Below are 14,032 nucleotides of genomic sequence, written 5' to 3' on the forward strand. Positions count from 1 at the left end.
CTAGCCGCTCCATTTTTCTTCTCGCTCAGGCGCATATGGATTATTGCTTTTATCTGATTAGCTTGCTTATTTATTTAATTATTATTATTATTATTATTATTATTATTATTATTATTATTATTATCACATTGAAGAAAATAATTTAAAACTTAATATCAGATTTGTAACTTTCATAATTTTTAAAATCCAAAATTTATTAGTTTCTTAAAAAAATATAAAATTTAATGAATTTTTGCAGGTACTTCTATATTTTTTTTATCTGTTTTTGAACAATATTTCAATTTCAAAATATAAAAGGTTCGAGTTTAAAGAGAAACATTTGGATCTCGTTTTCTTAAAAAAAAAACAAACAAACAAACTTATATTTCGGACAAGGAAGATGATTAAATTTAAAAAGAATGAACTAGTTAAAAAGGTTCTTAACTCCCAAACTTGATGATAGAATTTCACAAACGATTTTTATGTCATAACTCACATAATTACTCATACTTAATTTGGCATGTGCAAATAAACTTCTCAAATATATGTTTGAATAGTCACCACTCATTTTACGAATATTCACACAAGAACTATGCAAGATGAAACAAAAGCTCAACACCCATTTCAACAAATGCAACAAGTGAACCTTTTTATTCAGCAAGATCAACTTCTCAATTTCCAACTGTGGGAGTTTCTGCCTTTATAAATGCATTCTTTGCTGCGAATCCAAGCATCAACACTTGTAATTCGATTTCGATATATCAAATAGTTCTTCGGATGTCATATTCACAAGCGCCTAGCAAGCCAATAATAGTCGGCTTTTTCTGATCTCTGATATGTTAGTAGGGTGTTCATGGGATCGTAATGTCGACAAATCATGTGAGAATTGTACAAAGTCAAAAAGGGTAGGGTTGCACATTGATTATATTAGGTAGCATATTCGAATTTATATCCATGTTAAGACGATGCAAATGTGCGGATGTTTCTTGCGTTCAGACGAGGAAGAGCGCCTATAAATAAGTGAATTAATTCACCTCATTTCTCATCTCATTATCAGTTATTTTTTTATCATATTATAGTTTTTGAGTGTTTAGTTCAATAATATTTGTGAGATGTTTGTTCTCATGTATTAAGATGGTTTGTGGTTTTTTTTTTAATGAAATTACTTCCGTTAAATAAGATAAAAAGATAGTACATGTACAACTACACTAGACATCCCCAGGAGAGAGCTACCATAATGAGTTCAGAACCATAAAAACGTTACTACAAAATATCAATAACTGAAATCGCACTAGGAATACAACAAAAGCTTAGAATTCGGCTTCTCACCCTCGAACATTGCACGATTCCTTGCATTCCAAACACTATAGACTGCGGCCACAAGTGCAACACACCTCATCTTATTGACAATTGAATTACCTCGATAGGCGTCTTTAAATGCTTTAAGTGTAGCTGTCGATGAACCCATAAGCTTTCTCATACCTTGACACTCCCTTACGCTATCCCAAATCTTCCTTGAAACAGTGAACCTGAAATATAAATGGTCAAAAGAATCCAAATCCACATTGCAAAGTGCATAAGACTTATCAGTGACGTGTCCAAGTCGATCCCTTGTGAGAAACTTATTGTGCGCAAATAACAAAAAAGCAAATCGGTGTTTTGGCATGATAAAGGATTTCCCCAATAGAGGTTTCCAAGGCCACCTTCCCACTGTCTTATTAAAGAAATGATACGCATGATTGAGCCCTACACTTCCACTGAACCAACGATCTAGGCATGAAACTGCCGCACCCACCGATCCCAAGTCTCGAACCATCATATCCCTTAGACTCAAAATCTGCTTAACCAATGGTGAGTCTTCTCCTCTCCATCTCCATTGCCAAATATCACCAAATCTGTTGTGATTATGATTAACCCATTTTATCCACAAGCTATCTTTTTTCATATGAATTTTCCATAAAGTTTTACAAATCAATGCTTCATTCCAAGCTTTGAGGTTGTTCAAACCCATACCTCTATCCTCAAAAGGTCTACAAAACTGTTTCCAAGCAATGTGAGTGCGCTTACTAGGCCACACAAATTTCTTGCACATAGTATAAATAGCATTCAAGATGTTAGCCGAGATGGGTAGGATAGATAACCAAAAACAATCCACTCCCTGAACCACTGATCTGATCAGTTCAAGTTTCCCTGCATACGATAGCGAGTGTCGTGGCCATGACTTGAACTTGGTATCAACTGCATCAACAAGTTGACTGTAGTTTGAATATTGAAGCTTCCTTGAGGCTAAGGGAATCCCAAGATAACGGATCGGTAATTCGCCTCGACTGAACCTAGTAACTCGAAGAATGCTCTGCTCAACCCACGAATCAACACTTTCCATGAAAATACTCGATTTCAGAATGTTTACTCTCAACCCTGCCATCTCCCCAAGTTCATTCAGACAGTTCATAACCAAAGATACACTATGCTTATCTCCTCGAGAAAGAAGTAGCAAATCATCTGCATAAGCTAGATGAGTTATGTGTAGATTATTGCATTTCGGGTGGAACCCAAATGAGTTAGCTCTTGACATACGCTTGAGTGATCTAGAAAGTACCTCCAGATAGAGCGTAAATAAGCATGGAGATAGAGGGTCACCTTGTCTTAGTCTCCTCTTTCCATCGAAGTGCACATAGAATTGGCCATTGAGCATAATAGAGTACGAAACTGTAAAGACACATTCCATTATCCAATTAACAAATTTGGTATGAAAGTTAAGGAAAGTAAGTACCTCACATAAGAATGTCCAATCCACCGTATCATAGGCTTTCTGGATGTCAACCTTCAGCATGCATCGTGGGGAGCCACGCTTACGAGTATACTTACTAAGCAATTCTTGAGCAAGATGGATATTATCAACAATGGATCGCCCCTCAGGAAAGCTGACCGTGCCTCATCAACTAAGCCCCCAATAACCTTTCTCAACCTCTCAACTAGGACTTTGGAAATGATTTTGTAAAATACCGTGCTACATGAAATATTTCGGTATTCTTGAACGATTGATGCATCTACAGAGGAGTGATTCCATTGTCTCAGAAGTTTTCTGTTCACAAAGAAATCTTGCACTGCTTCGATGTCTCTACCGACCATACTCCAAGAATTCTTAAAGAACAACGCGCCAAAGCTATATGGTCCTAGAGCTTTGTCATTATCCAATATCAAAGCACATCGGACTTCATCCATGGTAACAGGCACCGTGAGTTGCTACCAATCATTCACTGAGACACACGGTTCATCAGTTAATATGTCTCGTTGCACATTTTTTCTTCCCACCTTACAACCCAACCCTTTGTAGAACTCAATGAACTGCTGAGCAATTTCTAATGAATCTGTCACGGTACAACCATCATGTTTTTGTATTGCAGCAACCGAGCTCTTCTTGTTGTTTCTCTTAATAAGATCATGAAATAACTTGGTACATCTATATCTTTGCTTGATGTATTGACATTTTGTTTTTTGTTCAATAAAGGATCTTTCAGCTTCCAATAAAAATTCAGCTTCCTTTCTCATCTCCTCATATCCATCGGCCATGGTTCCATTATTTAGCATCAAGACCTGTAGATTCTCTAGCCTATCTTTCACTGCCCTTGCCTACAAAGAAATATTGCTAAACTTCTTCATATTCAAGGCCATAAGTGGTCGTTTGAGCCTCTTACATAATTGCTTCAGCCGATATTGCCACGTCTCATGACCATTGAAGTACCAGTTTCTGTCCACAGTCTCCACAAACTCATCACTGAGTGTCCACATATTGAAGAATTTGAATAATTTTTTGGTTTTCATGTGTTGATACAGTAGGGCAACCACTGTCAATGTGTGATCCGAGACATAACCCGAGCCAAAAATTCCGCTATGCCATCAAGGTTTGAACTCATGCAAGAGGGGTTAACAAGTACCCTGTCCAATTTACTGCACACAGATGGGCTACTCCACATTAATAAACATCCTAAGAATCAAAGATCCTGCAAATCAAGAGAGTTAACACATTCCACAAAATCATTAGTCTCATAGTTCTTGACCGGTAACCCTCCTTTTTTTCTCGTCAGGTGACAAAACATTATAAAGTCTCCTAGCAGCATCCACGGTAATTGACATTGTTCCCCAAAGTAATTCAAATCCTCCCAAAGTGCTTTTCTTAGTACAATGGTGTTAAAGCCATACACAAAAGAAATACAGAACAATTTTTTATTCTTTAAGCAAGTCACTCGAAGGTGAATGACTTGCTCCTGCATACTGATAGTGCTAACATTAACTGTAACCGGATCCCACAACACAACAATCCTACCTTAATTTGAAAGCAATAAATTATGACATGCTTGCATACATGGGAAGTGAATACGCAGCATACTCTATAGTGATTTGTCATCCAACTTGGATTCCAAAATACCAAAAACATCTATCTTATGCATTCTTATCATATCACGAACACTCCATTGCATTAAGGGCTTGTGAAGACCCCTAATATTCTAACATGCTATCTTCATTAACAACCAAAGGCAATTTTGGGTTGCCGCCCCTTATCTTCATTCCCAAAGTATTTTTTTCTCAAGATGTTATTCCCCTCTGATCGATATTCTGTTTCACATGAAATAGTATCATCAAAATCTTCGAGGAATTTAGACAAGTTCATGTCCTTCTGCCCTTTGACCCCATTAGTCTTCTTCTTCTTACTCTTAATTTTTTTTTTTCTCTTATTGTTTGTTACTTCAATGAATGGTTCTTCTTCCTCAACATGGTGTGCAGGCAAGTCCATGAACCTCAGGAATTCACTTTCAACAATCTTTTCCTTTATCAATAGGCTTTTGTAAGTCATCATCAGGACAAGTAGGAATGTCTTCCACATCACCAACCATCACCGCAGGCTGTGGTTCAAGCTAGGTGGTGCATGCCTATGTTTACTAACCATTCTCGAACCACGTGATCGGTCTCTTCTCCAAGCTACGCTTTTGGATCGAAATCTGGTATTGTTCGGTGGATTATGACTAGTGCCTGCAGCATGTTCTCCACCAGCCGAAGTGGGGCAACATGAAACATCATGCCCTGCTCTACGGCAGCCATTGCAAAATTTAATATCTTGTTCATACACAAAATTATCAGTCACTATCCCAATAGGCAGTTCCACTTGGATTTCATGCACTCGAGGATCAACAACATTAATTTCTATCAAGACTCTAGCATACCTTACTCTCTTGCATCCATGACTTAAAAGATCCATATGAATCGGTGAGCCCAGTAGAGAGGATATATTACTGAGAATGAAGTGGTTCCAACAATCTGGAGGTAAGCCATGGATTTGTACCCAAGCTGGAATAGCATTTAAGTCTTCTTCCCTGAATCGGAAACATCTTGGCATCTCTTTGATAAATATATGGTATCCATAAACAATATATGGTCCTCCACTAAGTATAGAATCCCTTAGTTCAGTAGCGAGAAAAGTAAACATGATCCATCCCATCTCATGAGTTTGGAATTGGACATCTTTCCCCCATCTTCTGACCAAGTCAAGAAAAATACTAGTAGGGGGTCTCCCACTAATAACATAGCCCAACAAGCAAAAACCATATGTCTTTTCAATTGAGTCATTGTCATCATAAGAGAATTTTAGCCTGTTTGTTCCAGGGGCAAAGAACTCAAGTTTCCTAGTATCATTCACCATACGATTGTCTTTGAAAAGGTTGAAAAAAAGAACTCAAGGAGGCTTTCGGGCAGGTTGAGCACTAGGTTCCGCACTTGGGACCAACATGTAATCTCTTATACAACCTCATCACCGATATGAAATCTTCATAAGGATCATGCATCTCTAACTGGATATCATACCTGCCATGCCAATAACTCGAGTCAACAAAAAATTCTCTATTCGTATTGGGGATTCTATTTTGCGATATAACACAAATCTTTTATGATACTCGGTTTTACATCCTCAATCACACTATCTTTACGTCACTCGTCCTATCATGAATGTTAGCAAGCAATCTATAAATATATCACACTTAACATTCAGTCAGAATAACAAGAAATATCACATCGAGAGATGAAAGAGTATGAAATTGTGCGGTAAACAAGCAGTAGGTGACAAAAACAAAAACTTGCTATAAGATTAAGCAGTATTCTAGAAAAATTGTGGTTTGTTGCCTTTCTTGCAAACGTTGATACAGATGAGATAGACTGCGATGAATAAAAACATTATTGACAGCTCAAGAAAATCCTAAGAGCATCAAAACAAAGATAGCCTACACAAGATATGTCTTGACGAGGTACTTGAGCAATGGCTCACGAGATTTGTCTTCATCAGAGGATGGAACTTGTTGAGAAATTACACCCGAAGCGATGTCGACCACAATGATAATATAGTACCCAAAAATTGCTGAATAAAATAACCAACAAGAACATAAAGATTTACGTGGTTCACCCAATATAGGATACGTCCACGGAGCACTGTAACTTTTATAACTGGAAGAAATATTACAACAAGTGTATACACCAATACACTCAATATTTCTCACTCGCAACCGAGTATACCGAGAAAATAATTTCTCTAACTCACACAAGAGAATTCTCGCACTCAAGGAAAAAATACACTCTTTTTTTCTATGCACACTCTTTTTATCAAAGCTGAAAAGCTTTTGATTTTGAGATACGATAACTGAAGAAATTGAGCTCTATTTATAACTAATTCTCTCGTTAAGTTTTATAAAAAAAATCGATGTGGGAAAAGATTTTATTATTATTTTATTTAATGTGAGTCCCACCCCATTAAATAAAATCTTACCTAACAATTCTTTCACTTGAAGATTTGATTTCAATCATGTCTTCACACCATCAGTGCAGCAGCTTATACCTCATTTGTTAGTCCAGGAGACCAACTGAAATCAAACACAACTTTTTTTTTTTAATGATAACAGCCTTCGTGAGCATATCAGCTGGATTCTTGCTTTTAGGAATCTTCTCAAGCTTCAAGACTCCATTCACCCGATCTCTAAGGATCCCCATTCCAAGGATTTTTTTTTGCAGCATCCAAATCCTTCAAAGCAAATTGCTTTGATAACTCTTTCTCGAGTTTATCAATCTCCTTCAGACAAGCTCCTGCTATCAACATATCATCTACATATATCAGTAGTATGATATAATAACCATCAAGCTTCACATAACAACAGTGATCAGCCTGATATCTCAGAAACCTATCATTATTCATTACACCATCAAACTTCTTGTACCACTGTCTTGGAGCTTGTTTGAGATCATACAAGCTCTTCTGAAGTTTGCACACCATTTTATCTTTCCCTCGTACTTCAAATCCCTGTGATTGATTCATTTCTTCATGATCTAGCTTACCATGAAGAAATGTTGTCTTTACATCTAACTGTTCCAGATGTAAATCTTCTTTTACCATCAATCTAAGTACAGTCATGATAGTAGTTAACTTTACCACCAGAGAGAAAATATCAGTGTAACCAATGACTTTTTTTTCACCTTTTACAACAAGTATTTCTTTGTACTGCTTGCTACCGTCATGTTCAAACCGGTACTCCCACATGATATGTAAACTTTTTTTACCTTCAGGAAGTTCTGACAGCTCCCACATGTGATTGGATGACAGTGAATCCATCACATCTTCCATGGCTAACTCTCACTGTTTAAAGGTCTTATAAACATCCAATTTATTTTTCACAAAATAAACCCAAAATTTCCTGCTCGAATAATCAACAGTAGTGCCATAATATCTTGAGTGATCTCCAAGGGATGTCGCAGGAGATGGTCCACATACATCAGTATGTATCAGCTCCAAATCCGTCGATTTCGGTTCTCTAACTTTTTTTGAAAAGCTCACCTTTTTCTGCTTTCCAAAAAATACATCTTTACACAGCTTGTGTTCAACGATCTTTAATTCTGGTAGTTTTTCGTTTGAAACAAGCATTTTCATTCCCTTCTCACTCGTATCCCCAAGCCTACTATGCCATAGACTTGAATTAGCTCTAGCATCCACATCCGCTAATTTATTTCTCAAACTGAAAGTCATATAAAGTGTTCCAGTTTTCTTTCCTCGAGCAACAATCATGGCTCCCTTTTTCACTTTCCAGGAACCATCACCAAAGATCACATTATGACCTTCATCATCGAGCTGTCCCACTGAAATCAGACTGTGTGTCAACTTTGGTACATGCCTTACTTTGTTGATTTTCTAGACAGATCCATTTGTCATCTTCATTCGGATATCACACATACCAATTATTTCCAAAATTTTTCTATCAGCCAGGAAAACTTTTCCGTAATCTCCCGCAATGTAATTATCGAACATCATGATTACCAGTGGTATGAAACGAAGCTCCCGAGTCCATAACCCAAGAATCAACCGAGCTTTCCATGGATAGTAATAGAGCATCATGTACCTCCTCAGTAACAACATTAGCGTCGTTCTTTGTTGATTTACAATTCTTTTTCAAGTGAGCAGTCTCACCACAGCTCCAGCACTTCACATTCTTTTCAAATGTGCTTTTGTCTTTTCCATTTCTTGACTTGGACCTACCGCGCCATCGGTTAGAACTCTTTTCGCTACTCCTGCCCCTTCCTCTGTTCTCGAGATTTAGAACAGATCTCGATAATGTAGCTTTCTTTTTCCAACAGAGTTGCTAACTGCTGCCCGCATTTATTCCCAATTGTCTGGTAAAGACGCCAAAAGAATAAGTGTCCGAATCTCATCATCAAATTTAATTTCAACCGATGTCAGCTGTGAAACAATCGTGTTGAATTCATTGATATGTTTAGCCACCGATGCTTCTTCTCTCATCTTCAAGTTAAATAACTTTTTCATGAGATGTACTTTATTATTTGCCGATGGCTTTTCGTACATGTCCGACAAAATGGACATCATCTCCTCTGTTGTTTTTGCCTCCGCCACGTTATGTGCCACGTTCTTCGTTAGGGTCAATCGTATTACACTTAACACTTGTCGGTCAAGAAGCTTCCAGTCATCATCCTCCATCTTTTCCGTCTTCTTTCCAGAGATGGGTTGATGCAACTTCTTGCTATACAAATAATCAATAATCTGTAGTCGCCAGAACATAAAATCTGTACCGTCAAACTTGTTGATACCAGGTCCCGATCCATCATCTCTAGCCATCGCTTCGCTAACCTTAGCAAAAAATCTAAAAAAATCTTTTCTGACATGGAAGATCAGACAAAGCTGCAACCACATAGCATACTCAGAATTCTTAAGAATTTTCACAACAAGGCTCTGATACCAGTTGTTGGGAAATTATACCCGAAGCGATGCCGACCACGATGATAATATAGTACCCAAAAATTGCGGAATAAAATAACCAACAAGAACACAATGATTTACGTGGTTCACCCAATATAATATACGTCCAAGGAGCACTGCAATTTTTATAACTGGAAGAAATATTACAACAAGTGTATACACCAATACACTCAATATTTCTCACTCCCAACTCGAGTATATCGAAAAAATAATTTATCTAACTCACACAAGAGAATTCACGCACTCAAGGAAAAAATACACTCTTTTTCCTATGCACTATCTTTTTATCAAAGCTGAAAAGCTTTTGATTTTGAGATACAATAACTGAATGGATTGAGCTCTATTTATAACTAATTCCCTCGTTAAATTTTATAAAAAAAATCGATGTAGGAAAAGATTTTATTATTATTTTATTTAATGTGGGTCTCACCCTATTAAATAAAATCTTACCTAACAAGAACTTTGTTGTATACCTGAATGTTCAGAAGCATGAAAAGATTAAATACAGATAAAGTGTACCATATCACAATAGGCATAATTTGCATTGGGAAAAGAATGTTAAGAAGTGTGAGAAAATTGAAACATCGGAAAGGTAAAATACATAATGCTAAAGATAATAGTATTTCATTTCCAAATGTCGTCATTGGTTTTTAATCAAACAACTTCTTATTCTTCGAGGTTATATAGCATGATCTAAGTGAGAAATAGCAGAGTAACATATAATACTAAGTATATCCAAGGACTTTCAAAGTTTGTGCCATCAAAAAACACAAGACTTCAAATTCATTTTATGTTACATTTCCTTATTTGGTTTGGAGGACAGTCATAGACCATTTAACAGAATTTTACTTTCATCTACAGTACCAAATTTGTTTCTCGCTTAGAACTTATGCTTGAATATCTTGTTTGCGGGAGGAATCAACAAAATTGCATATCAAGAATATGGTGATGCAATCTTGTAGTGACCATGGAGATGACTTCACCTCAGCAGATAATCGGGATAATTCATTTGCAAGCAATCTAAATCATGCTGAAGGCTATGCCCCACAAGTACTCTAGCTTTTCTGACATTCAATCTTAATCTTCCAGTTGACTCTATATTGTAGAGTAACTGGAGCATTTGATTTCGCACTTTATTAAGTGGCATGGCATCTTTCAAATGGTCCTATGTGACACACGTGACATCATACCTGATGGAAAAGTTTTGCTTAGAACCATGATCGACGAGCTTTCCTGCTAACATAATCATCAATGTCTTAGGTATCCTGGAAGTATAAAATGCACATGACACAGATACCTGTAGTTGGTAACCGGAATTTGAGATACACGTGTGGAAAATTATCTTCCCATCCTCATCAACAAGGAATACCATTTGTTTGCACAATATTTGATTTGCGGGCGTGCCAGGTGCGAAGTTGCACCGATTTGTGTGAAAATGATAAAATCTAACTTCTAAAAACAAGCGAAAGCGAATCCTAAATTGGACCGTCGGTTCTAATCTCCTAAAATAACTATAACGCCAAAATGAAGAAAACTAATGGAATTTGAAGAATAAACCCCTGACATCGTTTATATTTTCAATAAACAGTAGGAATTTACAAGACATGAAATATAACACATAAAATTGTGAAATCAAAAAGAACAAGACCTAGAATGCTAGAAATATACTGGAACGCTTAAAAAAAACTAGTGCTTGAATATTGAAAATTTTGCAGAGAGTATTTGCAGAGTTTTGTCTGTGTAGAGAGTTGAGTTGTGTCCTCTGTTGTGTAGCCGATATCCCCTTTTTCTTCCCAACGCATATACGGTTTCTCTCCACTCCCCCATGAACCCATGATCTTTTCCACTACTCTCTCACGATCTGTTCCTGTCTTCCCACGATCTTTTCCATCATCAGCGCTTTGTGGTTGGTTGGTCTTGATAGAAATTAGGCCGCTCATTTGACGGGCCATAATTTAATTGGACTTATAATTAAATTGGGCTTCCATAATTAATTATTTTTAGCCCAAACAATTGCCCCCCGCAAGCATTGGCCCATTGGGTCAAAGTGCTTGTATGTAAACCAGTTCCAACTTGTTTGTTTGGAGTGGCCCGCAAGCATTTATCTATGAAGTGATTTTGTAATTTTAGGCCAAGCCCAATTCTTTGTTGGTTTTTTCACTATCCTTTGGACTTCCCTTCCACTGATTCAAACGCAAGACTCACGGCTCTCTTTCTTCTTCTCCTTCGCGTTCAAATTCTGCAGCCCACTCTCTTCTCTTCTTCCCGCCTCTTCGTTAGATCTCTCTCTGCTGCTAGTGTGGACACACGCTGCTTCGCTAACCCCACTCTTCAACCGCGGCGATTCTCAAGTTCTTTTGCTCTTTCCTTCGGACGCTCGCTTGCCCTTTTCCACTGTCATTTCCTCCACGCCGTTGTTGTCCGAACTCCTTGTATGGCTCGAGAACCTGCTCTAGTGCCTCCACTTGAATCGAGCGCGGCGGACGCTGTTTCTTCCCAAGTCGACATTCCTGCCCCTGCCGCTGGTTTCAGCCCGTTTTCCTCCGCTTCCGGGTTATCCATGGGTGTCTACTCGAGTTTTGGCCCGCCTTCTACTTCTATGCTATGGGTAATCCCTTCTTTCTTCTTGAATTGCACTCTGTATTTCTTGGCTCTTTGTTTATCTGATAATTTGCTTATTACCCCGGTTGGAGTTGCATTCCATTCTTCCTGCTTTCCACAATTAAGTTTGAGATATGTGAAGTTTTGAGGTGTGCAGGAGATGAATGAAGGGTCTTGTATTGCCTTGACTCTTTTTTGAGAATTGTAGGATAGATGATTGTGCTTATTTGGACAGTATGTTTGAGTTGTCCTCTTTTACTCAGTTGCGTGGTATTCTTGGGGAGTTACGGGTATGGGGAATGCTTGACCATATATTAGCCTTTGTTCTGTAGGTGCGGTAGAGTGGTCATTGTTTGGCCCTGTAGTATACATCAGTAGCAATTGGTTTTCTGAATATTTCTTGCGTGCATGCAGTGATCTTTGACCCCAAGCAATCTACTGATTCTGATTCTATCTTGGCTGCTATTCCCATGTATCTTCTTTTGCTGGTTCATTCTTTTCGTGTACATTGGCATATTTATTCTTAGCAGGTAGCATGGATTGGCCATGAGTTGTCCTCAGTTTTCCGGTGTATTCGACACCTAAGCCTTGGTGTCGTTTGAGGCTTTTTGAAATAAAGGTAAGACTTAACCCTTACGTGCTCTTATGTGCTTTTATGTGCTACATCCACTCAAGACGATTCCTTCACCCCAAACATCATGCATTTGCACTTCAGTCGGACCCCTTTCCCACATACACGTATATGCATTTGCACTTCAGTCGGACCCCTTTCCCGTATACACGTATATGCATTTGCACTTCAGTCGGACCCCTTTCCCGCATACACATCTACTTATTGTTCTTGTATGCGGTGATTCCGCTTCATATTTGTTGACTGTTGGATTGGTGTTGTGGTTGTTGGGTGCTGGATGTGGGACGAAGGTGGATTTGTACGGGGTGTTGTGTATTGGATGTTTAACCCACCTCACTTCAATACCTTCAAGCAAAACCATAAGTTGGCTTTAAAGCTCCCCGCTCGCGATTATTTCCTCTCCTGATTCCTTATTGAGACAAAATGAATTCAATATAAGAAAAGTTGGCCTATTGGCCAACTTTAATTGATCTTTCTTGTTTTTTGAATCATAACCTCCAAATATTTACATTAGCGGCCCTAAGGCCTACTTAAAGTAAAATCTTACAACATGAAGACAAAAACCATACAAAATGGCTAGATAGCCTATTTTTATACCAAAGTCAACCTCTGGGTCTTCTTGGGGTTCGCATAATGCCCTTGTTCTTTTCTGTTCTTCCTTTATCACCCGCTGTTCTGCTTGGTGAGCATCAACTCCCCGCTCGGTGCTATTCTTTCTTGTCACATGCTAAGTGGCCTGAAGGCCTACTTCATGGTCTATAACTGGGAGGCATAAGACCAGGTGGATTGGATAAATATCCCTTTACCACATCAAAAGCTTTCTGATGCGAATCTTCCCATTTGAACTCCCTACTATCTTTGAGCTTCAGCAACTATGAAAACTCTTTGGTCTTCCCTGCAAGGTTAGAGGTAAAACGCCTCAAGTAATTTACTTGCCCAAGGAAGCGTTGCAACTCTTTCTTGTTTCTAGGCGGATTTGCTTCCATAATAGCTTTGGCTTTGTTTTTATCCACTTCAACTCCCCTCTGATGTACCAGAAATCCCAAAAAGTTTCCTGCTTTCACACTAAATGCACATTTCAATGGATTTAACTTTAACTCATGTTGCCTCATTCTTTGGAAGCTCCTCCTCAAGTGTTCAACGTGATCAGCAGCTTGTTTGGATTTCACAACAATATCATATCATGAAAGATTGAGTTCATAGCCCTTTGGTATGTGGCCCCTGCGTTTTTCAGCCCAAATGGCATGACAAGCCACTCAAACGTACCAACAGCTCCTGGGCATTTGAATGCAGTTTTGTGAGTATCATTTTCTGCTATTTTGATCTGGTTGTAGCCCGAGAACCCATCCATGAAGGATAACAACTCATGTCTAGCCACTGAATCAATCAACATGTCAGGTATCGGCATCACATATACATCTTTGGGAGTTGCACAGTTCAAGTCTCGGAAGTCAATGCATATTCTAACCTTGCCATTCTTTTTCATGACTGGCACAATGTTCGAAAGACATTCTGTATAT

This window comes from Primulina huaijiensis, chromosome 6 (genome assembly GCF_012295235.1).
Source record: "Primulina huaijiensis isolate GDHJ02 chromosome 6, ASM1229523v2, whole genome shotgun sequence".
Taxonomy (NCBI): Eukaryota; Viridiplantae; Streptophyta; class Magnoliopsida; order Lamiales; family Gesneriaceae; genus Primulina; species Primulina huaijiensis.